Genomic DNA, 26,445 nt, shown 5'->3' on the forward strand with positions numbered 1-26,445 from the left:
AGACTATTTACAACCTCAAAACATTTTAATTAAGAATTTTTATCTTTGATTGTTGTTTCTTTGGATTCAGCCGTCTGGTATTTGTAATTAAAAGCATCTTAACATGGTTATGAAAGTATGGGTTGTGAAATGCATTATTTAAGCAAGGACACAAGTCTCCCTCCTCAGATTGCTGGATTTTTCTTTGACGTTCGTAGAGAGAAAGAGACTTTAATACCGAACGGTTATCACAGTGCACACGTGACCAAGTCATTGTTCCTGGATTAAAAATGACATTTATGCTATTTCAATGACAAAGTAGTTGTACGTCCTTTGAGATGTTGAAGGAGGCTGTCTCTGTCTGATCTGCATAATGTCAAGCCTCATGTTTAGTGCTGTTTGTAATGTTTTGTGAGAATATTGCTTGGCTTTTAGTCCAAGCTCTTCTCATTTAAAGGCTGGACTACTTCAATGCTCTTCTAGCTGGACTCCCATCCTGGTGTGGGTGTAAGCACTGCCTTGTGGTACCATTGCAGAGAGGTTAAGTCACTTTCCAAAACCTTCTGATTCAGTGTTCCACACTGCTGGAATGATCTTTCTATTCCCACACAAACTTTGGATTCACTGATATCCGTCAAACGACAGCTAAAAACGTATCTTTATTTCGAGAGCACCTTAACCATGGTCTAAACTAAGACCCCTCTTCTCTACCTTATCACACCAAGCCAAAATACTATAAATTCTGAGTGTGCCTCAACAAACATAACAAATCACCTTTCTCTTTCTCTATCACTCAAAAAAATACATTTAGCACTCTTAATCTAGCACTAAATTCTTTAAGCACAAAAAAGTTATTTTGTATTACTAGCACTTGTGTGTATTGCCTCTTGTTAAATCACTGAATGCCGACTTAATTAGTCGCTTTGGACAAAAGCATCTGCTAAATGACTAATATGCAAATGTGCAATGGAAATAAGATGTTTTCTTGCTGAAGAAAGTGTCAGTTGTTCAAATCACAAGTAATTACATACAGTGTGGAAAATATTAAACACCACCTTTTTTTTTTTAGAAAACATTTCTGAAGGTGCTGTTGACTTGAATTTTCCCTGGATGTTGCTCACAACCAAAGAAATCCATACAAAATGCAAAGAAAACTAATCTAATTGGTTTAAAAATAAAGTTACTGTATGTGCAATAAAATGAAAAGACACAGGGGAAAAAGTATTGAACACATGAAGAAAGGAAGGTGTAGAAAGGCAGTGAAAGCTCAGACAGCAGCTGAAATATCTCAGTATTTCATCAGCAACCCTCTGACCTTCCTCATTGTAAGTCAATATTATTTGCTTCAGTTCAACATCTACATTATGATGAAGATGAAGCCAGGGGGGACATTTCAGCAAGACGATGCAAAACTCAGCTAAGGAAACTCTCAAATGCTTTCAGAGAAGGAAAATCAAGCTGTAGAATGGCCCAGCCAATCACCTGACTTGAATCCAATATAAAATACAAATTAAAAATTAGATTTGATAGACGAGACCCATAGAATCATCAAGATTTTTACACTGTTAAAGTCAGTTGCTCTCATACCTGAGCAATTCGTCACTTCGTTCTCCATATGAGAGGCGTCTTCCAGCTGCCGTCACCAAAAAAAACTTTATTAAATACGTTTCAGTAGTTCAACACTTTCTCCTTGTGTCATTCCATTGTTATTACACAAATAATTTTTTATTTTTTTGTGTGTATTTTTTGGGTTTTATCAAAATCTGGTTCAATTCTATGTCAACAGCTTCTTTAGAAATTTTATTCCCAGGAAAAAAAACATTACAGGTTCAATACTTATTTTCTTCGCTGTAACAAATCAGTCATGAATGTCAATTTTTGGAAATCCAAAAATATATAATATATATATATATATATATATATATATATATAATATATATATATATATATATAATATATATATATATATATATATATATATATATATATATATATATATATATATATATATATATATATATATATATATGTAGAGAGAGAGAGAGAGAGAGAGAGAGAGAGAGAGAGAGAGAGAGAGAGAGAGAGAATCCCCTTTTAAAGTTGCAGTGCTTCCCACACAAATATTTTAGTTGGGTGGGCCGCCCATGTATATTAACAGCCGCGCAAGTATATTCAGTGACACTTTTTATTTTACTATTATTAATATCCTTTAACACTTTTGTTTAACACTTTTGCCCAATATAACCAAACATCTGCGATCAATTAAGTAGCAGAAAGTCTACCAGTTTTGTTCTGTGAGAGCGAGACCTATCAGCACTCCCACAGCTCTGGAAACCCACAGAGCGTCTTTTTGGGACTTAAAGTTTGTTCGGCCCGGTTTCTAAAATTCTTAAAATCTCAGAGATTCAACTTTTGCTTTTGCGTTTTAAAGCTTGTGTGCGCTTCTACATTACTTTTTCATTTAAGAATACTTTGTGTTTGGCTTCACAGCTAAGACAGAGAGAAAAAGTAAATAATAGATTCCTTAATCTAAACGATTTAGAAAAACGTTACTATATTCTCGGAGAGACTGAAATGAAATGTACAACATTTATATACACATGCAAAATATACACCATTAATAATGGTCAATCAATGCATTTTCCTTATTTAAATAATCTACAAGTTTTAATCATGTAATTATGATAATGTTTAGAGATATTGTCTGTTTTTATTTATTTTTCTGCCATTTCTCTTTTTCTGATTATTTTATCAATTTGATGATGTTAATATATAACATAGGCTATTTCATATATATATATATATATATATATATATATATATATATATATATATATATATATATATATATATATTATATATATATATATATATATATATATAAATATATATATATTATATATATATATATATATATATATATATATATATATATATATTATATATATATATATATTATATATATATTATATATATATATATATATATTATATATATATATTATATATTATATATATATATATTATATATATATATATATATATATATATATATATATATATATATAGAGAGAGAGAGAGAGAGAGAGAGAGAGAGAGAGAGAGGGAGAGAGAGCGAAAATCCCCTTTTAAAGTTGCAGTGCTTCCCACACAAATATTTTAAAATATACAAATATTTATATATATATATATATATATATATATATATATATTATACACAGTGTATATATATATATATATATATATATATATATATATATATATATATATATATATATATATATATATATATATATATATATATATATATATATATATATATATATAATGCTTTGGCATTCAAGATTGCTTGGAAATTAAAAGAGAGAGAGAGAGAGAGAAGCAGATTGAGGCTCCTGAATAGCATTAAAGTAACAGAAATGGTGGATCTCTTTTTTGCTCAGTCTTTTTTTTTTACTTGAACTCATTAAAAAACAGTGTGTCATGATAAATACATTTATTGTTAAAAATTAATGTTTTGTTTTTTGCTTATAAAGTTGAAGTCAGAATTATTAGCCCCCTTTTGGTATTTTGTTTCTTTTAAAATATTTCCCAATTGATGTTTAACAGAGCAAGGAAATTTTTACAGTATCTTTGATAATATTTTTTCTTTTGGAAAAGTCTTATTTGTTTTATTTTGGCTAGAGTAAAAGCAGTTTTATTTTTTTTAAAGACATTTTAAGGTCATTATTGTTAGCCCCTTTAAGCTATATATATTTTTGTTACAATAACTCAATATACAATAACTTGCCTAATTTCCCTAACCTGCCTAGTTAACCTAATTAACCCAGTTAAGCCTTTAAATTTCACTTGCTGTATAGAAGTGTCTTAAAGAATATCTAGTCAAATATTATTTACTGTCATAATGGCAAAGACAAACCAAATCAGTTAATAGAAATGAGTTATTAAAACTATTATGATTACATATGTGTTGAAGAATTCTGCTCTCCGTTAAACAGAAGTTGGGGAAAAAAATAACAGGGGGACTAATAATTCAGGGGGGCTAACAATTCTGACTTCAACTGTAAGTAACTATTTATGTGATGTGGGTAAATGGTGTTTCAATCCGGCTATCACTGCAAGTACATTTCAACCTGTGGCAAGCACTGAGTTGTCTAAATTAATTTCTTCGCAATGGATCTTACTAAACAAAAATGAAGTTTTGACATATTTTCAGAATTGCTTTCTGCAAAATTATCTTACTATTCTAAGATTTTTTAGCAAAAAAAAAAAAAAAAGAAAGAAAGAAAAATCAAACATTTTGACCAATACAATGTATTTTTGGCTATTGCCAGAAAATGTGCACATGCAACATAAGGGGCGGTTCATAAAGAACACGCTGTTTCCTCTCAAATGCTCTACACATTCATTAGTTTCCAATATAAACATGACTTGATGGAGGTGTGTGACAGTTACGGCTGCATCTCGAGTCATTTGAAGTGCCGTGCATTTGAGCATTCATGCAATAGAATGAGCCAAAGAATGAGTTAAAATCTTCATGGTCATATTGGCCTTACAGACACTAAAAGCGTGACGCATCTGTTCTCATGAGGAAGTGTTGATAAGCCGCCCAATCAGTGAGCTGCCAATAGTGTCAGAGTGGAAAGCCTGATGCCCTGAGACTGGAATTGCCTGCTTGTTTGTAATGGGTCCTGCTGTCAGTCTGAGGGTCTGAGGGTCACTGGAAGAATGACAGAAAGGAAGGTTTTCAGACGTGTTTTATAAAGCCGTACTAAATCTGATCAGCTCAAGACTCTTAATGATATTTGTGGAAAGCACAAATGGAGTTGTGGAATGTGTTAAAGGATTAAATAAAATATACAGGGCTCTGCATGTAATCAGATTGTGATATGCATGTACTAATGTCTTGAAATATTGATGAAAAAAATATGATTTAGATATGAAGTTTGTTAAATACACAGTTGTGTCCAGATGGCAAAAGCAAATGGCATGGTTTTGTTTATTTATTACACATATTAAAGCAAGTGTGAAGCTCATGTTGTCTTTAGAGTCTGTCGCCGCACTGTATGAGGACAAAAAATGCACAAGCCATCATTTCATTTGAATACATACTTTAAATAATTAATTCTGGTTTATTTTTAACAGGAAATCCCTCTCTGCACTTAATTTACAAATAACAATGGGATTGCATCAGCAAGAAGGTCACTAGTTGGAGTCCAGGCTGGGTCAGTTGGCATTTGTGTAAGGTTTTCATGTTCTCCTCATGTTCATGTGGGTTTCCACCATGGTCCAAAGCCATTCGCTATAGTCAGTGTTTTTCAAACACATTCCTGGAAAACCACCAACACTACATATTTTGGAGGTCTGTCACAGTTCTATCAGTTACTGCTAATGAGCTGATGATCTGAATCAGGTGTGTTTGCTTAAGGAGACATGGAAAATGTTGAGAGTTGGTGGTTCTCCAGGAATGTGGTTTAGAAACACTGCAATAGGTGAATTAAATAAAGATAAAATTGGCTGTAGTGTATGAGTGTGTGCATGAATCAGTGTGTATGGGTGTTTCCTAGTACTGGGTTGTGGCTGGAAGGACATCTGCTGTGTAAAACATGCTGGAATAGTTGGCAATGTAGCAATCTCTGAAATAGAGACTAAGCTGAAGGAAAATTAGTGAATATTTAAATGATTTAAACTGCTCATGTTTTATGGATTAATTTTATTATCACATATTTACTATAAATAATACACTTAAATTAAATTGTAAAGAAAACAATACAACAGATAGAAAATGCTTTTGAAAACGTAATTCATAGGACCCTGTTGTTGTAAAATTAAAGATTTATTGAATTGTTTATAATGTAAATTATTGTAAAAATTATTATTAATTATTGTTAAAGCAGGTGTTTAGACATTAGACAGAAAAAATCATTTATATGTTGTGCTATGATAAGTTTCTTAATTTCTTGTAAGTGTTTATCCTTCATTACTTAGGGCAGTGGTTCTTAACCCCTGGGCCGCAGTCCGGTACCATGGATCAGTTGGTACCAGGCCGAACAAAAAATTATTAATTTGTCTGAACGACCTTTTATTTTGAAAAATCTTTCATTTTAAAAAATGACCATATTTTTGGCTACATTTCAGTCTTTTGAGCGCCACAATTTAGCCTACAAGCTAACAAAATGAGTAAGAAACATGTCTTTGGAAAGTTTCTTAGCGAAGATGAAAAGACCCAGTGAAGGACCTACAAACTGCCAAGGAATGGATCTAAAACTCATTTTTTAACAAATCGGGTAAATCCAGCATGTCTGTGCAAGAAGATCAACTGCTGGAGATTGCAATTGATGGTAGCCATTCGCATAATGAGTCTTTTCCATGTGCAAGCTCATTATTTCTAATGGAGGAGCGTCACGGTCATACCTTTCAGGCACGCTCAGTTGAAAACATCTTCAGAATGTCGCAAGCGCATCATGAGCCAAGAACATGAAAAGAACTGACAGAACAGCTTCATATTTAGTATGGAATATACACATTTCAGTAGTGTAAATATCTCAGATGAACACTGCACTGCTTTTTTATTTTCTTCATAAATAAAACTTGTATCAGAGTTGCAGCAATGTTTTGTCAGCTTGTCATCCACTGAGAAAACAATTGATGGTCGCCTAGGAACGCACCACAACTGACAAACCCAACCAAATTAACAGCCTAGTCAGGCAATGATCAAAGCAGGAGCAAACAGAAGCACGAGGGTAATCCAATAGCATAGTCATGGTCACAGGCAGAGGTCACTTCAGGCAACAGACAGGATAAACAAAGAAACAAAGCAAGGATCTAAAGGCACAGTAAGACTAGACGAAGAAAACACTTTGCAATGTTACAGTTAAACAAAACAAGACTCAGCAATGAGTGCGTGTAAGAGAGGTGAATATATAGTCCATGTAATCAGTCTATGATTTGTTTCTGGCTGTGTGTGTGCAATCGGAGAGAGAACTAGAACTGTTGTGTATGTGAGGTGCATGGTGGGATTTGAAGTTAAGTTCATTGACAGATTTGTAGTTCTCCCTGCAACTGCCAGATTGCTTGTGATTGTGACAAAAATGTGTTAAGTCACCCTAAATAAAATGTAATTAAAATAGACATAAATTTTTTTTTACAATAACATGTCACAATCCATACAAAAAATATGAAAACAATACAAAGTGCCCAAGAGACATACCCTCAAGCTATCGAATATAGGTTTATCTATAGGATATCTTAAAGTTGTTGGTATAATATTTCATTCTCATGCAGCTTTAATGCACTATTATTAAGAAATAATAATGTTATTATTAAGAATGACTTATTCTTACCTTTAGATGAGGAATTTGGAGGAAAAAAAAAAAACATTCCAAAATAAATGCTTCATAAAAGTTGAGGTAGTGAGTTGAATTTATAAAATAATTTGACCTTGTTGGAATTAATGAATCCTCCTGAAGGAATGAGAAGCTAAAAAAGGGTTAAATCTCACTTATTACTGACAGTTTTGGAGCACGACACATCTGTTCTCAGGAGGAAACATTTCATGAGCCTCCCAATCAACACGCAGCACAAGATTACATTTTAATTGAAGAAAACTCGAGTGAGGGCTCATCCGGTCCATCTGTCCTTTAATCATCTGCTCTTATTACACATGCTGGAAATGAAATAAGGTGAAATATTACAAATGTAAAATCTGAACTGTGCTAAGCTGGTTTGCTTGGCTGGTTTAAGGTGGTGTAATTTCTTTGCAGTCCTGGTTCATTCTGAAAATGTAGCTCTATATAATTTACATAAAGAGTGCCAAATACATCCCAGGAGGTAATTTTTTTTGCAGTTTTTGTTTTCGAGAATCCACCAGAGGCCGCTGTGTATACTTTGAGATCAAAATTTTTTCTTGCGAGTGCCATTCATGCCTGCTCTTCTCAGTAAATCCATTAGAAGCCGCTGTCGACTGACTGACCCACACTCCTTCCCTAAACCCAACCAATAGTGTTTTCAACAGCACCAATTGAGCTGCCCACAAACTTCCCTAAACCCAACCAACAGTTTTAAAAAGCAATCCAAAAAGGAAAAAGAAAAGCCCTCATCTGATTTTTTTCCCCACATTCTCACCCTGTTATTTACTTGTTTATTTCATTTTTTTGGCTTTTGTTTTTGTCTTACCTGCTTTCTGGAACCGTTCTTCGCCTGACTTGAACACTGTCGTCCTGTTTTAAGTCTGCTGACATACTCTGCGAGCCACTGGCCAAACTGGTAACAGCGGGAAAGCCACTCATACGGGGGTAAGCAGTCAGCTGGTAAGCATGCAAAAGAATGGTGTTGTACCTCCTTGTAGCGTTCGTTTTGCCGAACAAAATGCAGCCATACGTACTTCTGGTTACATAATTTGCGATCTCCAAAATGTATATAGGGCTACGTTTTCCAAATGAGCCTATGTCGTTTTCTGGCAGAGATGGTGCTTTACATACGAGTGTGTTTCTAAAACCCCTAAGATTAAACACAGATGAATGTCCTTTTAATGCTTTTAACATTCATCAGTAAATCTATAGTCCAAGTCTATTGGCCTAAAGTTGAATCTTCTTTAAATATTTTTGTTAGTGTTTTTCAGGCATGTGACTTTTGGATTGAGAATCATTCGTTCATTATTTCTTTGTTTTCTTTAAAAAGTTTTGTGTGGCAACCTGTTGACCAAAAAATAAAAAGTGCTTATGCAGTTTTAACTCAATTGTTTTTTTGTTTTGTTTTTTTGTATCATTTTTGTATTGGATTATACACTACCTGAGAAAAGTCTTGTCATTGATCCCAATTGTAAGAGCAACAAATAATAACTTGACTTCTAGTTGATCATTTGGAAAAGAGGCAGAAGGTAGATTTCTCCATGAATCATCTGTTGAACTGCATCCCAATCATCACAAATACTGCAGAAGTCCTATTGGAACCCGCATGAACCCAAGATTCTCATAGAAATCAGTCAAGTTTGGTGAAGGAAAAATCATGGTTTGGGGTTCCATTTCAGTTTGAAGACATGCAAGAGATCTGAAGACTGGATGGCAACACCAACAGCCTGAATCACAGGAGAGGGCATTTTTTTTAGCAGGATATCGCTCCTTCTCATACTTCAGCCTCTCCATCAAAGTTTCTGAAAGCAAAGATGGTCAAGGTGCTAAGCCCAGTCACCAGAAATGAATATTATTGAGCATATTTGTAGTAAGATAGAGGAGGCATTGAAGATGAATCCAAAGAATCTTGAGGAACTCTGGGAGTCCTGCAGGAATGTTTTCTTTGCCATTTCATTAATAATTTGAGCTATTTGAGTCGTTGCAGAGATGTATGGATGCAGTCGTCCAAGCTCATGGGAGTTAGAGCTGCACAATTAAACATAAAAGGATCGCGATCTCGATTCGACCCCCTAGACGATCCTAATGAAGCATTTCTACGATTCTGCCATTCATATTTTCAAGGTTTGGCGAGAAGCAATGGTGGCCGCACAAGTCTTCACATTGTTTTACATACGTTGTTCAGCAACGTGGACACCTCCAAATGGTGTTGAAAGAGTCACATGCTGTATTTATAAGATATAATTCACCTCAAAAATGTCATTTCTGTCTTCATGTAATGTTATATTTGCGACTGAAAAATCACACGTGACATGAAAATGAAACTGAAAGTGAACAATCTCAAAAAGTATCCAAAACCCGCCAAAATGCGAAAATACCCACCCAGTCTTCTGTATTAACGGAAATCACGTCAGTGACAGATTTTAAGCAGAAAATTACAGATTGTGTCAGCAAATGTCTCAAACACAATAATTCAACATCAGAATTATCATCAGCATTAATGACCAGGACAAGTCTATACAAAATGGAGCATTTTAACCATCAGCACAGCTACACAAAGCCTATTGCTGTTTTACCACATGTTTGAGAATAACAATAATAATAGCCTACTCATATTAACCTTTATTTTACATCTACAGAATCGTGAGAAAATCGTGATCTTTATTTTAGACAAAAAAATTGTGATTCTCATTTTGGCCAGAATCTTGCAGCTTTTATGAGAGTCATACACAATATTATTTTCTTTCCACTGCACCATGGCTTTATATTCTACACTGTACATTATTTGTGTTATGTGACAAGACTTTTGTCTAAGCAAAGTCAGACCTTGCTGTCCTAATTAGTTAAAAATCAAGGCATGATCATATTTTATTTTTGTAAAATTGGCGTAATATTCATATAAGCCACTTCTGAAGTCAAGTAATTATTTGTTGTTCCTAAAACAAGACCTTTGTCAAGTAGTGTATTGTATATTGGATTTCAGCACATACTTAGTGCTGTCAAATGATTACTCACAATCTCACCCAAAATACAAATTTGAATTTACAAAATAGTGTAAATAATTGATTAATTAAATATATATGCGCACACACACGTTTAAGAAATTGTTCATTTGTATTATATAGTAAATATTTTTTACTGATACAAATGTACATGGTAATATTTATTAACTATATATTTGTATATTTTTCTTATATTTGCTTTTATTTATACATAATAAATAAACAAAGCCTGTACACGCAAATTACATAAAAACAAACTTATATTTTGGATGTGATTTTATCATGTATAATCATTTGACAACAGCAAATGTATCATTTTAGTTTCATTTTTAATTTTGGTTTTATTTATTTGCTTTAGTCGAAGCTCAATTTACCTTTACATTTTTGGTTCACATTTAACTTTTTGTTTTTGTTTTCATCATTGCTTAAAGCTAACCAGTAGTTTGTTGGTATGATAAATTTAGCTTCATTAAATTTCCATTTCACTAATTTATACTTGGTTAACACATTCTCTCTTATTATAAGCATTGATTATACATTTAATTAAATGTATTCATTCCATAAAAAAAAAAAAAGATTCTGAGATCAAACAATAATTGGAAGACCTCCTGCTGCTCTGGTCGAATAGCCCTGCTATATATGATAATGTATTTTTCTGTAATTGATCTGTTCAGCTATGGCCTTTGAGCGCTCAGAAAATCAATACAGGAAGCATATTTTTAGTCAAGTAGTCATTTTTTTCAGATGGTTTTAACTCGTTGAATGGAGGCAGTGCAGGTTATAGATCATTTCAGTGCAAGATATTAAAGGCATAGTTCATCCAAAAACCTCATCATGTTTCCATTCACCTATTTTTATGTGCTTCTGGAATATCGCATAACATATGTATAAAGGAAACTCCAAGATGTGCACAAATTTTGAAAAAGCTCATAATATGCGCACAGCTGAGTAGGATACATTCTTTGGGCTCTGTTTTTACAATCTAAGTGCAAAACAGTTAAACAGATCATCCTCAGAGCGAGGATAAAAAATGAGCCTTTTCCATGTGACCTTTTTACTTTCTCTTTACTTTACTTTGGCTCTTTACTCCTTTACTTTGCTACTTAAACAGTGTTGCACTCCACTGAACATCCATTAGTCTACATATTTCATTTCATTTAATAACCACAAAGATTTGCTTCAAAACTATTTCTAAATTGAGTTCTAATTTCCAACAAACCAATAAATAAACAATAATGACAAAGTGTGGTCCAAAAACTGAGTTATATTCAAACACGTGACCTATTCTTATGCCCCATATGGTGATGCACATCTCTAAAACCTGACAGGTGGACAAATCTAAACTTGTTTTTGTTAAAACAAATATAAAAGTGCACATAATAAGTAATACTGCTAATAAAAGTTACGTTATACAAATGCAAATTGTACTAACTAAACACAAAAGCCTTTAAATAGCACAAAACGTGAAAATTACTTGTGTGCTGATCTGAAGATCGCTACAAATCATGCCAAACACATCTTGCACCTCATTCATTCATTCATTCATTCATTTTCTTTTCAGCTTAGTTTCTTTATTAATATGGGGTCGCCACAGTGGAATGAACCACCAACTTATCCAGCATAGTTTTTGCAAAACCCTTCCAGCTGCAACCTATCACGGGGAAACATCCATACACAAACATTCACACACATACACTGAACAATTTAGCCTACCAAATTCACCTATAGCGCATGTCTATGTACTGTGGGGGAAACTGGAGCACCCAAAGGAAACCCACGCCAAACATGGGGAGAACATGCAAACTCCACACAGAAGTGCCAACTGAACCAGCCAGGGCTCGAACCAGCAACCTTCTTGCTGTGAGGCGATTGTGCTACCCACTGTGCCACCCTGCTGCCCTTTTTTGGATATTCCATTTTTTTTTAAATAAATTTGTTTATTAAAAAAATAAAAATGAAGAAGCCTATAACGAGGCTCACACAGAATCTGTAATCACAGAAATATGCAGATTTACACAGATTTTTAATCCATTGTTGAGTCAATTTTGTTTACTTTTTGCTTTACATGTAAATGTATGTAAATTTATATTCATTCAGTTTTTTTTAAATAATTAAGTAATATCATTGACAAATATGAAAAAGATCATGTGATTTATTTACAAGGTTTTAAAGTAATAGTTTTTTTCTTTCAGTATAGTTATATAATATAAAATATTTGCTTCGTTAAACAATTAATTACATCTAATGGGATTTGCATTGTAAGCATTAAATAAAAGTAAAAAAAGGTATTATAATTTATTTTATAAAATTATTTATTTTTGTTACAATACTCCTAAAATCATTCAGCATAAATCTTCTGATTTATTATTATTATTATTTATTTATTTATTTTACAAAATTATGCATCGAAATAGCAAAACAAAAAATGTCTGCAGATTTTGTCTGGCTCTCCCTATATGTATTGCCATTATAACTTTTTTTTTTACTTTTTCTTTAGTAAATGTGTACATGTATATTTTTCATTTATTCAATCATTTATTTTCTATTTTGCTACTTAAATTATTTCGGGCTATCAAAAAAATAAAGTGCCTGTTCGAACGGCTACCATGAATTTAGAAATTTTGCATTCCCTGAACACACGAGACTTTTTTTCTTATTTTTTTTTTTCTCGACTGTAGTTTTGTGACAGAAGCATTCAGAAACCTGCAGCGCAATCTATAAATCTTTTCTGTAGTAAATAATAGTTTTTTTTTTTCTATTTGGGCTACGTTAATTTATTTCAGGCTACCAAAAACAAAAGATTTCCTGCTCAAAGAGCTACCATAAACTTTTATATTTTGCAATCCCCGAGCACACTTGTGATTTTTTTTTTCTACTCCATCGTATTTTTGTGACTGAAGTGTTCAGAAACCCGCAGCTGCAGAACTTAGTTACTTTACACACCATTCAGAAGAAGCTCATTTTCAATCCGTCTTTAGCAGAAGCACCTCTCTCTCTCATCCGAGCTGTGGAAAAATATGCAAAAGCTGGACTGCGGACACAATATTTAGCAGATACAGGGTGAGGATGAGCGGCTCGGCTGCATTGAGCTGGTGATACACAGATTACACAGGGCCACTGAGTGAAGGATGATGGGAACGACGAACACTTATGAGCGGCTCATTGTGAATGCGGTTGGCGGACGCGAGCCGAACACACACACACAGATCCGGCAGGCGGAAAGAAACCCTGCTGCCAATAAAAATTCATGATTGTAGGTAATATGACAGAAAGACCTGCATGCAGAGATGCTTTGTTAGGAAGAAAATAGAGAGAGTGATGGGTTCCCATGAGTGAAGCTGCATACTTAAAAAATAATCAGTAAAAAATGTTTCGATTTTTATGATTGACGCAAATCCACACATTTGCGTGTTGATAGTATTAATTTCTCTTTTACGATGCCTTATTTTTTGCATTAGCAGCGTTTGAGGTTATGAGTGGAAACTGATGATATTGAATGTGAGGATGTTTCTTTTTCATTACTCAGGACTCGGCTTGGGAGTGTTTGAGGAAATGCAAACATCATTGGTGGGGATATCAAGTGCAGATATGTATTTTGGGATTCGGTGAAGCGAGGCGTGCATTTAGACGTCTTATAGGGAACACTTTATCTAGGGAGAATGGAAATGCATATAAATGCGGATTTTTTTCAGCCCACTAGGAAACAGTGGAAAGTTACCCTAATATAGTCTATATACTGTATAGTAATATATATTGTACTATAAAAAAATACAAACAAAAATGTGGATATTGGGAATTTGTACACATCACTCTGCCCAGTATGACAGTTTAAACAATTTTAATATAATATAATATGATATAATATAATAAATTATAATATAATATAATATAATATAATATAATATAATATAATACCTAGAAAAAACTCATTTTGAATTTTTGAAACCATTTTGAATTAAATACTTAAAGGAAGTTAGTTAAGGAGTGAGTGAAATTGTAAAAGAAGGCTTTCTTTTCACACAGTAATTGACCATCATTTGATAAAACTTAATGAACAATTACATTAATTTGGCATCACTGCATAATATGAGAGTTGATAACGTAGCTATGCATAAATTATATCCATATATCCATTATAAAACACTAGCTTAAATATTTATGGACCAAAAGATTTATAACACTATCACATTTGCTAAGCAGTTCAGGTCATATAATGTTGATTAATTTATATAAATTAATTTACAATGAAATCTTATGTCCACATAAATCTTTAATTAGTTTATATATTTAATCATTTTTAGACATCATTCCTCTGAAGCTCACAAATTGATGTCTTTATACTTTTTAACAAAATAATTCCAAGGAAATGAGAAATTGAGCAATAAAAATTTATAATATAATATAATATAATATAATATAATATAATATAATATAATATAATATAATATAATATAATATAATATAATGTAATAATTTAAAGAGAGTATGGCAAATGTATACCTGAATATGGTTTGTGCCAATCAATGGGCTGTGTCTGGCGTATAAAGAGAGATGCAAGACTCCAGCTCAGTGTCAGTTTATCTGGCTAGCGAGTGTGCTGTGGCAGAGCCGGAGCTTTCAGCCTCCGCCGCTGAGACTGCAGCTCTGCACAAGACGTTTGGCCAGCGGAGAAATTAAATGGTGGTGCCCAACTGAGTCTGGTTTCACTCAAGTTTTTTTTTCTTCACTTTCGCCAATCGTTAAGTTTTTTTTCCCTCTCCGCTGTCGCCTCTAACTTGCATGGTTTGGGATTGAGAAACCACACTGAACTGAGCTGAACTGAACTAAACTTAAACTAAAAAAAAAACTGTACTGTTCCAATTTAATATGACTATTTATGTGAAGCTGCTTTGACACAACCTACATTGTAAAAGCACTATACAAATAAAGGTGAATTGAATTGAATTACTTTTGTAAATTGATAAGTGTATGGTGTGTGTGTGTGTATGTATATATATATATATATATATATATATATATATATATATATATATATATATATATATATATATATATATATATATATATATATATATATATACTTTATTTCTTATATATATATATATTCAAGAACCAGACAGAACTGTTGTGTGTGTGTGTGTGTGTATATATATATATATATATATATATATATATATATATATATATATATATATATATATATATATATATATATATATATATATATTCTATTTAATACAATTGATTCAGTACAATACAATTCAATAAAGTATAATTTAATATAGTACAATTTAATATAATGTAATATAATATAGTATAATATAGAGTATAAAATGATATAATATAAAAATATAATATATATAATATAATATAATGCTATATAATTTAATATAGCATAATTCAGTATAATATAAGTCAGTATAAAATAATATAATATAACATATTTTATATATAATTCAAGGTGATATAAACCAGTTTTGCACAACCTTTGTGCATTAAAAATGTAGTTCTCATGCCCGCTTTTCTCTCGTTCTTACTCTCTTAAAAAAAAGTTTCACAAAACTACACAGTAAGTTTACCAAATGCTCTTCTCCTTGAAGACATCCCGATCTGTCTCGAGAGCAGTAAAACACTAACCCAAGGTAAATATAGAGAAAAGCATGTCTGAGTAGTTGTGTCTGAGATGGGAATAAATGTCTGTGCACTCCAATCAGAATGGATTTTATTGGGTTATACATTAGTTCTAAATGCTTCTCCTAGGAGCCACTTTGTCTGTCCAGATGCTCCGGTCTAGCTTTACTGTAGCTCTTTAGCATCGCTTGATTTGTTGAAGGCCAAATGTACCTGCGAGCTTTGAGCTGAGAATCAGGTCTCATGAGGACAGCATTAGAGTTTGATGTTTTCCACACAAGGACGACTTCAGCTGAAGCTTCATCTCTGCTTTTTTATTGATGACTGCAGTGATCGGGTCAAATAGGGGTCGTGTAATCTAACTGGAATAATCTATAGGTCACGCCTGTGTAGAGAAGGATGTTGTGTCAGTATTGGACATGGCCATAATGGAGTAAAAATCACAGCACAGGTTGATAGAAGATTAGAGGTTTGGCAAGGAAAGCGCTCTAATGGGATTTGAAGATCATTCAGATTTCCTTGAAGTCGTGACTGTTTTCCTAAAACATTTGTGTGGTTGGCTTTAGATGCTATTTTATGTATTTTAGTGTGTTAAATGTTTAATATAAAGGAAAATAGATCAAAATCTGAACTGTCGAACTGGTCAACACAGTGTAGATTTTAATCACAGTATTTAGAAAATTACTTTATGAAGCTGAATCAACAATGGTATTTATAATAAATGTTTCACGAGTACAATCTCAGAAATAAAGGTACACAAGCTGTCACTGGGGTGGTACCTTTTTAAAAGGTACACATACTTGAAGGGTCCAATTTGGTACCTCAAACGTATATATTAGTACCTAAAAATTTTAGGAGGAACACTTGTACTTTTTAGGTACTAATATGTACCCTTGAGGTATTAACATGGACCTTTAAGGTACAAATTTGTACCTTTTGAAAAGGTACCACCCCAGTGACAGCTTGCGTACCTTTATTTCTGAGAGTGTAGTAAATAAGCATATAAGAATCATTTAATGTTACATTTTTAATAAAATTTACATTAAAATGTATAAAAATAAAACTAATGGAAAATTTAGTAAATGTAAATATTTTGAAACATTATATATAATATATACAGTTGAAGTCAGAATTATTAGCCCCCCCAGCTTATTTTTTTTCCCTCCAATTTCTTTTTAACGGAGAGAAGATTTTTGTCAACACATTTCTAAACATAATAGTTTTAATAACTAATTGCTAATAACTGATTTATTTTCTAGTATTTTACTAGATATTTTTCATGGCACTTCTATACAGCTTAAAATTTAAAGGCTTAACTTGTAAATCAGTTAATAGAAATGAGTTATTAAAACTATTATGTTTAGAAATGTGTTGAAAATTTGCTCTCCGTTGAACAGAAATTGAGAAAAAAAATAAGCAAGCGGTCTAATAAATCAGGGGGGCTAATAATTCTGACTTCAACTGTGTGTATGTATGTATGTATGTATGTATGTATGTATGTATATATATATATATATATATATATATATATATATATATATATATATATATATATATATATATATATATATATGTACATACATACATACATACATACACACATATATATATATATATTTATATACACACACACACACACACACACATACATACATACATACATACATATATATATATATATATATATATATATATATATATATATATATATATATATATATAATTATATATATATACATATAAATATACATATTTACATATTTTATATTAAAAATATATTATACTTTAAGTTATATTGAAAAAAAAAATAATTTACAAGCATTTTGCATTATTTCTGGTTTTACTGTAATTTTAAATAAAAATGTAATCCCATGAAACAATAAAATCTTATTAAACTTTAATAAATTAGAGATTTCTACTGAAATTGTAATTCTACTGTATGTTGCATTTTATATTACACATTAACATATTACATATTTTAATTAAACTAAATAAGTTATTTTAAACTATTGTAAATGACAATAATTTCATTGTTTCTGGTTTTATGGTAATTGTATTTTAAAAAAAAATATTTGACACTGTTTCTGGTTTTACTGTGATTGTAATTCAATTAATTGGAAAATCAATCAGTCAAATAATAGAGAATATTAATAATAGAGATTTATTATTAAAACGTTTGACATTATTTCTGTTTTTACTTAAATTGTAATCAAATGGTTTGCATCGTTAATCAATAAATCAAATATTAGAATTAATACTTATTTTTTTTACATTTTACATTATTTCTAGTTGTACTGTAGCTGTAATTTAATTATTTAGTACATCAATCAGTCAGTCAGTCAGTCAGTCTATCAGTAAATTATTAGAGATTTATTTTCAATATTTGACATTATTTTTAATTTACTGTAATTGTAACAAAATCAATCGGAACTTCAATCAATCAATCAATCAATCAATCAATCAATTAGTCAATAAATCGATCTTAGAGGTCTCAGATATTTGAACAGTACATTTATAGCACTTTATAAGATTGCAGGACACAGGGGTTTTTGAAGTATATTATTTCTTGTATAAAAATGTTTCTTCTGTCTTTCTTTGTCTTACTGTAGCAAATTATTCAGACATCAAACATGTTGCTTTAAAGTTATATTATATCTTATATAACAGTTTTACAATAATTTTAATTTCATCACATGGGATTTCTTTAAAAACTAACTCTGAACAACCCCAAACTTTTAAACAGTTGTGAATATAGGGCATATAGTTTTCCTATTTAATGTATAGCCATTGTTGTATAAAAATATCAGCAAACATCTCATATTCGCCATAACAAACTCAACAGAAATCAAACCTGTTGCCTTGAAAACCCAAAGAAAAGCATGGTTTATTTGTGAGTGCAGAGCTCACTCTGAAGTCATGGCTGTGCACAGATCTATCAGTTTCACCAGAAAACTCTCTTGAAGGCTAGAAAACTAAATTTATTCCAGAGTTTTGTTGTTTGTTGCTCTTCACTTAATCATTCTGACCTTTTTTTGCAAGCTTCTCATTTAAACAGAGCTCGTTCAGTCATCTAGATTACAGTACAAGCAGAGTTTAGCGAATTTAATTTGCGTATGATTTCACTTCTCGGATTCATTTAATGTGTTTCCAATAGCAGTAGCCTTATTATTTTTCTAATGGCCTCTTTTTCGCGCCTACTCAGTTTGCTCGTCCCAGTTTATGCTTTGTATTTGGGCCCAGTTTCTTTTTTTTTCAATCCCCTGGCACACATTACCAGTGTATTGCAAACATCAAATGGAGTTTCCCAAGGTCAGTCCTCTGGGGATTCGATTCTTGTAAAGATGAGCCTGTCCGTTTGCGCAGGCAGATGTCTCGCGCTAAATTCAGGCCATCGCTGAATTCTCCGAAGATTGACAAAACACACATTTTGAATAGAATCCAAGATTGGGAAAACAATGCATCGGCCCCCATGAGACTCAGAGAGAAAGACATTAAAAGTGCGGCCGTATTGAGCTGTCTCTGGAAGCGATTCTATGACCTTCAAGAACGCCATTTAGAAAGGCTCCAGTTTTGCTGTGGTGTTTCTCATGTTTTGTAGTTCACATTAACACAAGCGTAATGAAGGCCCCGTTCCCTCTGGCCACTCTGCACTTTGGAGACTCGTTTCTCAATTTGTGTTGTTCCAGTTTCATCTTACATTAAGTACTTTTGATACCTGAGATTTTAACTTTTTTTTTTTTTTTTTGAATGAATGTGGAACAGCTTAAAACTTTTTTTGTGAAAAAGGTTGTTCATTTAGCAAGAATTCTGTAGTTATTTTAAGTGGTCTTCTCATTCCTTATAAGCTTTTACAATTCTTAAAGTAACAAAGATTGTTGATTTAAAGTAAAGAGTTTTGGAAAAAATAGAGAATGTGGTACAACATTGTGTGGTTAAATGTGACCCTGGAACATGAAACCAGTCTTAAAGGTGCTGTGTGCAAGTTTTTGATTCTTCTAAAGCATAAAAAACCATAATATGTTTGCAGATATTTAAGAAACATGCTAAGTGAAGATTTTTGTGTCACACCCACGGCTCGTTCCAGCAGTTCCAATCACCGCTCTCCCTCACCAATCCCGCGACCAATCACCTGCATACTAATCACCTGCACCTGTACCAACAATCACTGGACACTATATAATCCCACCTCATCCTCTCACTCACATCCATCCGGTATCGAAGTTGGATGGTTCACTTCTTCTCTCCTTCTTCTTCTTCCATTGATGTCTCCTTTGTACCTCTGGATGCACAAACAACTGAATAAGGGAAGTGACTAAGCTATTTTAGTGTTTACCTAAATGAACAATGTTTGAGATCGCTCATCTTTAGATGTTTACCTAGTGAACTGTTGATGAGATCGCTAACACCACTCTCCTGCTTCACCACCCTGATACAGTGACATTGTTTTGAATAAAACCCCTAAAAGATAACCATCCTTGTCTTCGTTGTTAGCCAGCATGACATCTTGTTTATCTGAAACACAATGCTGAAGTCAGAAATTCTGCTTTGAAAATGTGCATCACATGCCGGAACGTCTTTATTTGTTTTGGTTCTTTTAACCCAACCAATGCCAGTTTAGCCAATTATATTGCCTTATAATTATGTTGCCTTGGTGGAAAACAGCGCATTTCAATTAGGAAGGCTCACAAAGTATGTGTCCGTGACTCAAATGTGACCTCCAGTGGACAATAGTAGCCTCCGAAAAGAGACGCAGATTTAGAGTTCTACAAGAGGTGGTTATTAATTAGCAAACAATATAAATATTACAAACATAAACATTAGGTGAGCAGGTTACATTGTATCTGTGTCCTAACAACACGCTACGTGACTAGATTTGCAGTGATAAGCAATTTGTGTGTTTGCATCAAACAAAACACAACAGAAATTTAAAGTCACAGAATGCTGCGCTCACTGCACTCCAGCGAAATGGTAAGGTTTATAATCTACATATTAAACCTCCTTAACAGTCTTAAATGTACATGCTTAATAACTGATATGTGTTGGCTTGCACTGAGTCACAGTTCTTAAGTTCAATTTCAAATGGTTACTTTTTTTGTCAAGATCTGAGGTGAGCTGAATCTGCTTTCAATAGTATGGGGATAACTGTCATGTAAAATGGCATTCAACCGCACATTATAAGCATTAACACTGAATAAAGCACATGAGGTGTACCTGAGGTGACCATTGTCAGAAGCCGTTTCTAAAATATACATTTCAGATGTTGGTTTTAATTTTTGGAAATTGAGATTTATGTATCGCCTGAGCTGAATAAGTGAGCAAAACATGCAGAGAAAGTCAACTTTAATTTGGCTAAATGCTAAAAAAAATCTTTTTATATTTATAAAAAGTTTTCATACTTCATACAACACAATCTTTTCTAATATCGTGATGATTTTTTGGCTTGAAAGAAAAATCGATAATTTTCACCCATACAATATATAGTTTATACTAAATCCAGGAAATGTGATATTAAAAATATTATAATGATTAAAATATGAGTTTGTCACACAACAGAAAAATGTGTTATCCACCTAGACAAATTTGAATGCTAAACAGAGAAGTCTCAAAATCTTTGAAAAATAGGCACCGTCTATATAAGTTCTGGGTGCGTTTTTTAGGGAACACTCCAATTGTTTAAAAAAAAAAGTATTTATTCTGATTGTCAGTGACTCAAGATTGAGCTGGAGAAACAATATTTCTTAAACATATTTAGGTGGGGCTGTGTGTCACCAGGCCAATGTACAGTATTAGCCTCGCCCAAAAAACATAGAAATAGGGAAAAACTCATTAAGTCCACAATTCAGCACAGCATTGTTCAGTGTCTTTGTAATTTGTTTTAGCAATACATTTGTTGCATTTGTAATGTGTTTAGAAACAATTCTTGATTATCGTTTGCCAGATTTTAAAGAGCACTAGTAATAGTATTTAATGATTTATTACATTTAACCAGTAGCTGACATATATTAACAAACATATGTGGTCAGAATGAGATGACAGTATTGCATTAAATGTAGTGTCAGAATGTCAAAGCTTTGTAGCAATACAGTCTCAGATGCAGTTTGACTTCATGCAATCAAGTTTATTGATACAATAAATGAAATATTCATGTTATGGCAGTTTTTTTTAACAGCTGAATGCTTCTTGAGAGATTCCCATAACTCATTTAAATACTGTGCATCTGTTTACAAAATGGCACTTAATAATATAGAACTTCCTACACTCTCAGAAAAAAAGTTATGTGAGCTGTCCTTGGGATGTACCTTTCCAAAAGGTACAAACGTGTACCTAAAAGTTTCATATTAATACTTCAAAGGTACATATTAGTACCTATAAAGTACAAAAGTGTTCCTCTTAAATGTTTTATGTACTAATATATACTTTTGAGGTACCCTTTAGTATAAGTGTGTATCTTTTAAAAAGGTACAACCTCAGTGACAGCCCGCGTACCTTTATTTCTGAGGGTACCCATAGACTCAAGACGAGTATGATCATGACTAACATTCGCGGTACAATCGTTACCTAATCATCTTATATTTTTTGTCCCATTAAATTGGATTTGATTTTGTTATTTAATGAAAATTTTGTAATTGGACAAGTTTTCCGTTCATTTCATAAGGAATTTAAAAAATCTGAAAGTAAAAAACAAAGACCAGATTTGCACAATTTCCACTGTTTCCAGTCTGTGTCAGTACTGTTTTAAAATAAATATATTTTGAAGAATCCCTCAATAAAGGAAGTCCAATGTTTTCTTACACACTGCTGCTGACTTGCATTGTATAAATAAACAGTCGAAATCATGCTAAAATTTTTTTTTTTTTGAGCAACCTACACACAAAAAAGACTTTTGATGCTTGTTCAAACTACTGTTAAATAGAAAAAAATATCTCACTTTTTTGACAACTTAATTGTTTTATGTTCAATCTACTTAAGTTAACAGGGCGGCATGGTTGTTTTGTGATTTGCACTGAACCAGCAAGAAGGTTCAAGTCCCAGCTGGGTCTGTTGGCATTTCTTTGTAGAGTTTGCATGTTCCCCCCATGTTAACGTGGGTTTCCTTCGGGTGCTAGTTTCCACCTCAGTCCAAAGACATACGCTATAGGTGAATTGAAGACAATAAATTAGCCGTGGTGTATGTGTGTGTGTTTGAGAATGTATGAGTGTTTCCCAATACTGGTTTGCGCCTGGAAGGGTATCCGCTCCGTTAAACAAGCTGGAATAGTTGGTGGTTCATTCTGCTGTGGCGACTTCTGATAAATAAGAGACTAAGCTGAAGGAAAAAATGAATGATTAAGTTAACTTAATTGGTTTGTGTTGGGACATAGACAAGAACTGTGTGGAACCTAGCATATTTTACAGTGGCCTCTTAAGAACTTTGAGCTCATGCTAGATCTTGAGGGATTTATTCTGGAAGAATCAATTTTTCCATGGAGATAGTTAATGATTTTATACATTTTTTTGTAGGCCTGGAAGTTTTTAAACATGACCACACACAGTGCCACTAGAAAGATAAAATGACAAACCACATCCAGTTGAGGCTACGGAAAGAGCATGAAATGAGGAGGCCACATTGATTTGGATTGTTAACTGCAGAAAGCCTGACGAGGACTCATCAGAAGCCTGCTGGAGGTCCTCATCCAGACAGAAAGGTAATCAATGGCTCCTGGTGGCAAATAAGCCTTGATTGTTTGTTCTTTTGGTCCCTTTTCTCCCTTGACAAAATGCTGGTTCGGGAAACACTAGCGATCCAGGTAATTACTGAAGGTTTAGGTCATCAATACACCTGTCATATCTGCTCTGCTCGATAAGATCACGGTGGGATCGAGGGAGAAGACTGTAGTATTTGTACTGTTGACTTGTTGGCCTTTTTGTAGATGTGTGCTGCTGGCTTCATTAAGCATGTTTATTTAAAGATTGTCTATACAGTTCTAATAAATGTCAACGTACAACAATATTGAATGTTGTATAATGAAATATCTTCATCATACAGTGGAATATGTTGTGCTTTTCAGGTTCCTCAGTAGTTTCATTAGCATTTTTAATGCTTTTTGCGAAAGACATATTAAAATAAATAAATAAAATCCATACAGTTCCATTGACATTTGATGGTATAACTCTGATGCATTTTAAAAATGCTTTTACACCAACTAAATTCTCACAAGATTAACTTGAACAGGTTTTGTGGTTGATTCATGAAGGACCACTTTAAACAAATCATTCATTCCTGAATCAGTATCTTTGAAAAGAAGCAACTCAAGAGCTTTATTGTTTGGTTATTTGGACTCTGCTGATTGTGCTGATTGCCTTTGATTCACTAAAATGAACAGTCTGAGAAGAGTTCTTCTATTGGGAATTAGAATGTCATAGATTCACTTGTAGTGTTGCATTGTCTTGTACAGTATATGCTTGATTCTATTCTGTTTTTGTTGGACTAAAAAGAGTAGGCTCTAAAGATTTAATTATTTGGGAATTAAACTGATGCTGGTACCAAAATGGTCAGTCAAATTTTATTTGATTCAGTGGAAATGAATAGCATGAAATGAATCTTTTGTGCTGTTATTGTTTGGGAGCTATTTGAAATATACCGGTTGCACTTAATGCAATTGATTCAATGGAAAACGCACAGACTCATAAGAATCCCTTTTTGCTCTTCATTATTTTGGTTCACTTAAATGAACCAGGTCAAAAGGGTAATTCACTAAAATCTCACAATGATTTACAGATCAATCTCTTCACAGAGGATATTTGGGAATCACTAAAAAGAAATGACACTAGACAGAAATATTGAACTGATCTGGTCACAGATTTTTTTATTTTGATTTAATAAAAGGAACTAAATCATTAGTCTCATTGCTTGGGAATCTTTTGAAACACTTTAGTCACTGAATGCGTTTTATTCAATTAACCCTTGTGCACTGGGCAAATTTACTACCCTTTCGTCATGTAGGGATGAAAACATCCACTGAATTAAACTGCTTTAAAAATCCATCTGATACATTTATTCTTTTTTTTTTTTTTTTTGCATAAATTTGTTAATCAACCTCAGTTCTGGTCAAAACTACTAAATATTTTTAAAAAAAATTACAGGATTTTAACTTATTAGCTGTGTCTCATTACAGAGGTTGCATTCTCCGACAGATGCATTCGAAGTGCGCTGCGGCATTGCAGCACGACAAAGGTTCATTTAAAAAAAAAAAAATGTGTAGGTTCCTTAAAAGCAGCCTCAAAATACGTTCTTCGTTTCCCATGTAATGAAGAACACAACCGGTGGATCCTTTGCAGCCTCGAACAGCAGGATGTTTTTTAAAGAAAACTTAAATGTATGATTAAGGCTTATTTTACTTCCATATCTAAACACATTTTAAAAAACAAAAAGAGTATGACATGTCTTACAAACAAGGGATTTTATAAACGATTAACATTTTTATGTGTACATGTATGGATCAAAGAAAATATATTTCCAGCTTTTATAAACCTTGTTTTGCCTTTAGATCGCTTAAAATAAGTTTTAAAATCACCTTGAAAAGAAATCATTACAAATTTTATTACCGCTTATCAACAGCAGCTCTTATGGTTGCCTGGTGATGAGATCTGTCCTCTGTAGGCGAGATCGTCTCATTTTAAAGCACTCAGTTCAGCCTGTTTGGATTTCGAAGGACTCACCTTTAAAGTCTGCATGCTTCGGAGGAACCAGCCTCTGAAATGAGACAGTCTTTAATTGCCTAAATTATAAATGATGTCACTGATTTGGTCAAAAAAAAAAAACACAAAATTACATATTTTTAATATAAAAAGTAATTGTGGACTGGATTTTTATTTTATTTTATCACAGTCTTGGACGTGAACGATTAGTAACAACATTGGCTTTGCATTGTAAGAGTTTTATTTTTTTCTCCCTAATTTACTGTCAGGCTGTCTTGACTTCCATTAAAACCATATGTGTTGGTTTAGAGATACACAGTCTTTGTTTTTGTTTACTCCATGTAGTTCTGAGAGCTGAGATGGATAATTTGATTTTCTCAGACACGTTAATGTACTGTAAGTGTGTAAACGTCACCCTCACACTCAGACACACATACACATGATTTAATTTGCTATTATACTTCATATATAATCCAGAGCTTTTTTGCACAGGCCTATCTAAAGGGCTAATGGTGCCAACTGATGATCAACAGGAAAAATTGCAAATTTGACCTTTTCCCAATAAGGGTAACCACCAACAATTTAAAATGCATGATTATATGGTGTCATTGTTTTGTAATCTAAAACATGTGGTTAAAATGGAAGTCAATGGGGCAAAAACAGCCACCAACAGTAAACTAGGGAGAAAAAATGGAAATTAACCAAAAAAATGCATCAAAGATAGTTGTTTCACATCCAAGACTTAAAAGGTAAAAAAGTAAAAGGTTTTTACCTTTTTTAAAAGGTAAAAAAAATGTTTTTTCTTTA

The 26,445-nt window shown here is 32.7% G+C and overlaps 1 protein-coding gene across 7 annotated transcripts in view; it reads left to right on the forward strand.

Moving 5' to 3' along the window:
- The window catches only part of LOC147833028 (uncharacterized), a 425,349-nt gene that overhangs the window by 128,919 nt on the left and 269,985 nt on the right, over nucleotides 1–26,445 (forward strand). Inside the window, exon 4 of one of the 7 annotated variants that reach the window (XM_087290191.1) lies at nucleotides 23,461–23,645. The exons of the other annotated variants lie outside the window; for them this stretch is intronic. The gene's annotated coding sequence lies outside the window, so the exon portion shown is untranslated. The remainder of the gene's footprint in view (nucleotides 1–23,460; nucleotides 23,646–26,445) is intronic. 7 annotated transcript variants of the gene reach the window in all.

This window comes from Danio rerio, chromosome 17, assembly GCF_052040795.2.
Source record: "Danio rerio strain M-AB ecotype USA chromosome 17, GRCz13ab, whole genome shotgun sequence".
NCBI classification, from domain to species: Eukaryota; Metazoa; Chordata; class Actinopteri; order Cypriniformes; family Danionidae; genus Danio; species Danio rerio.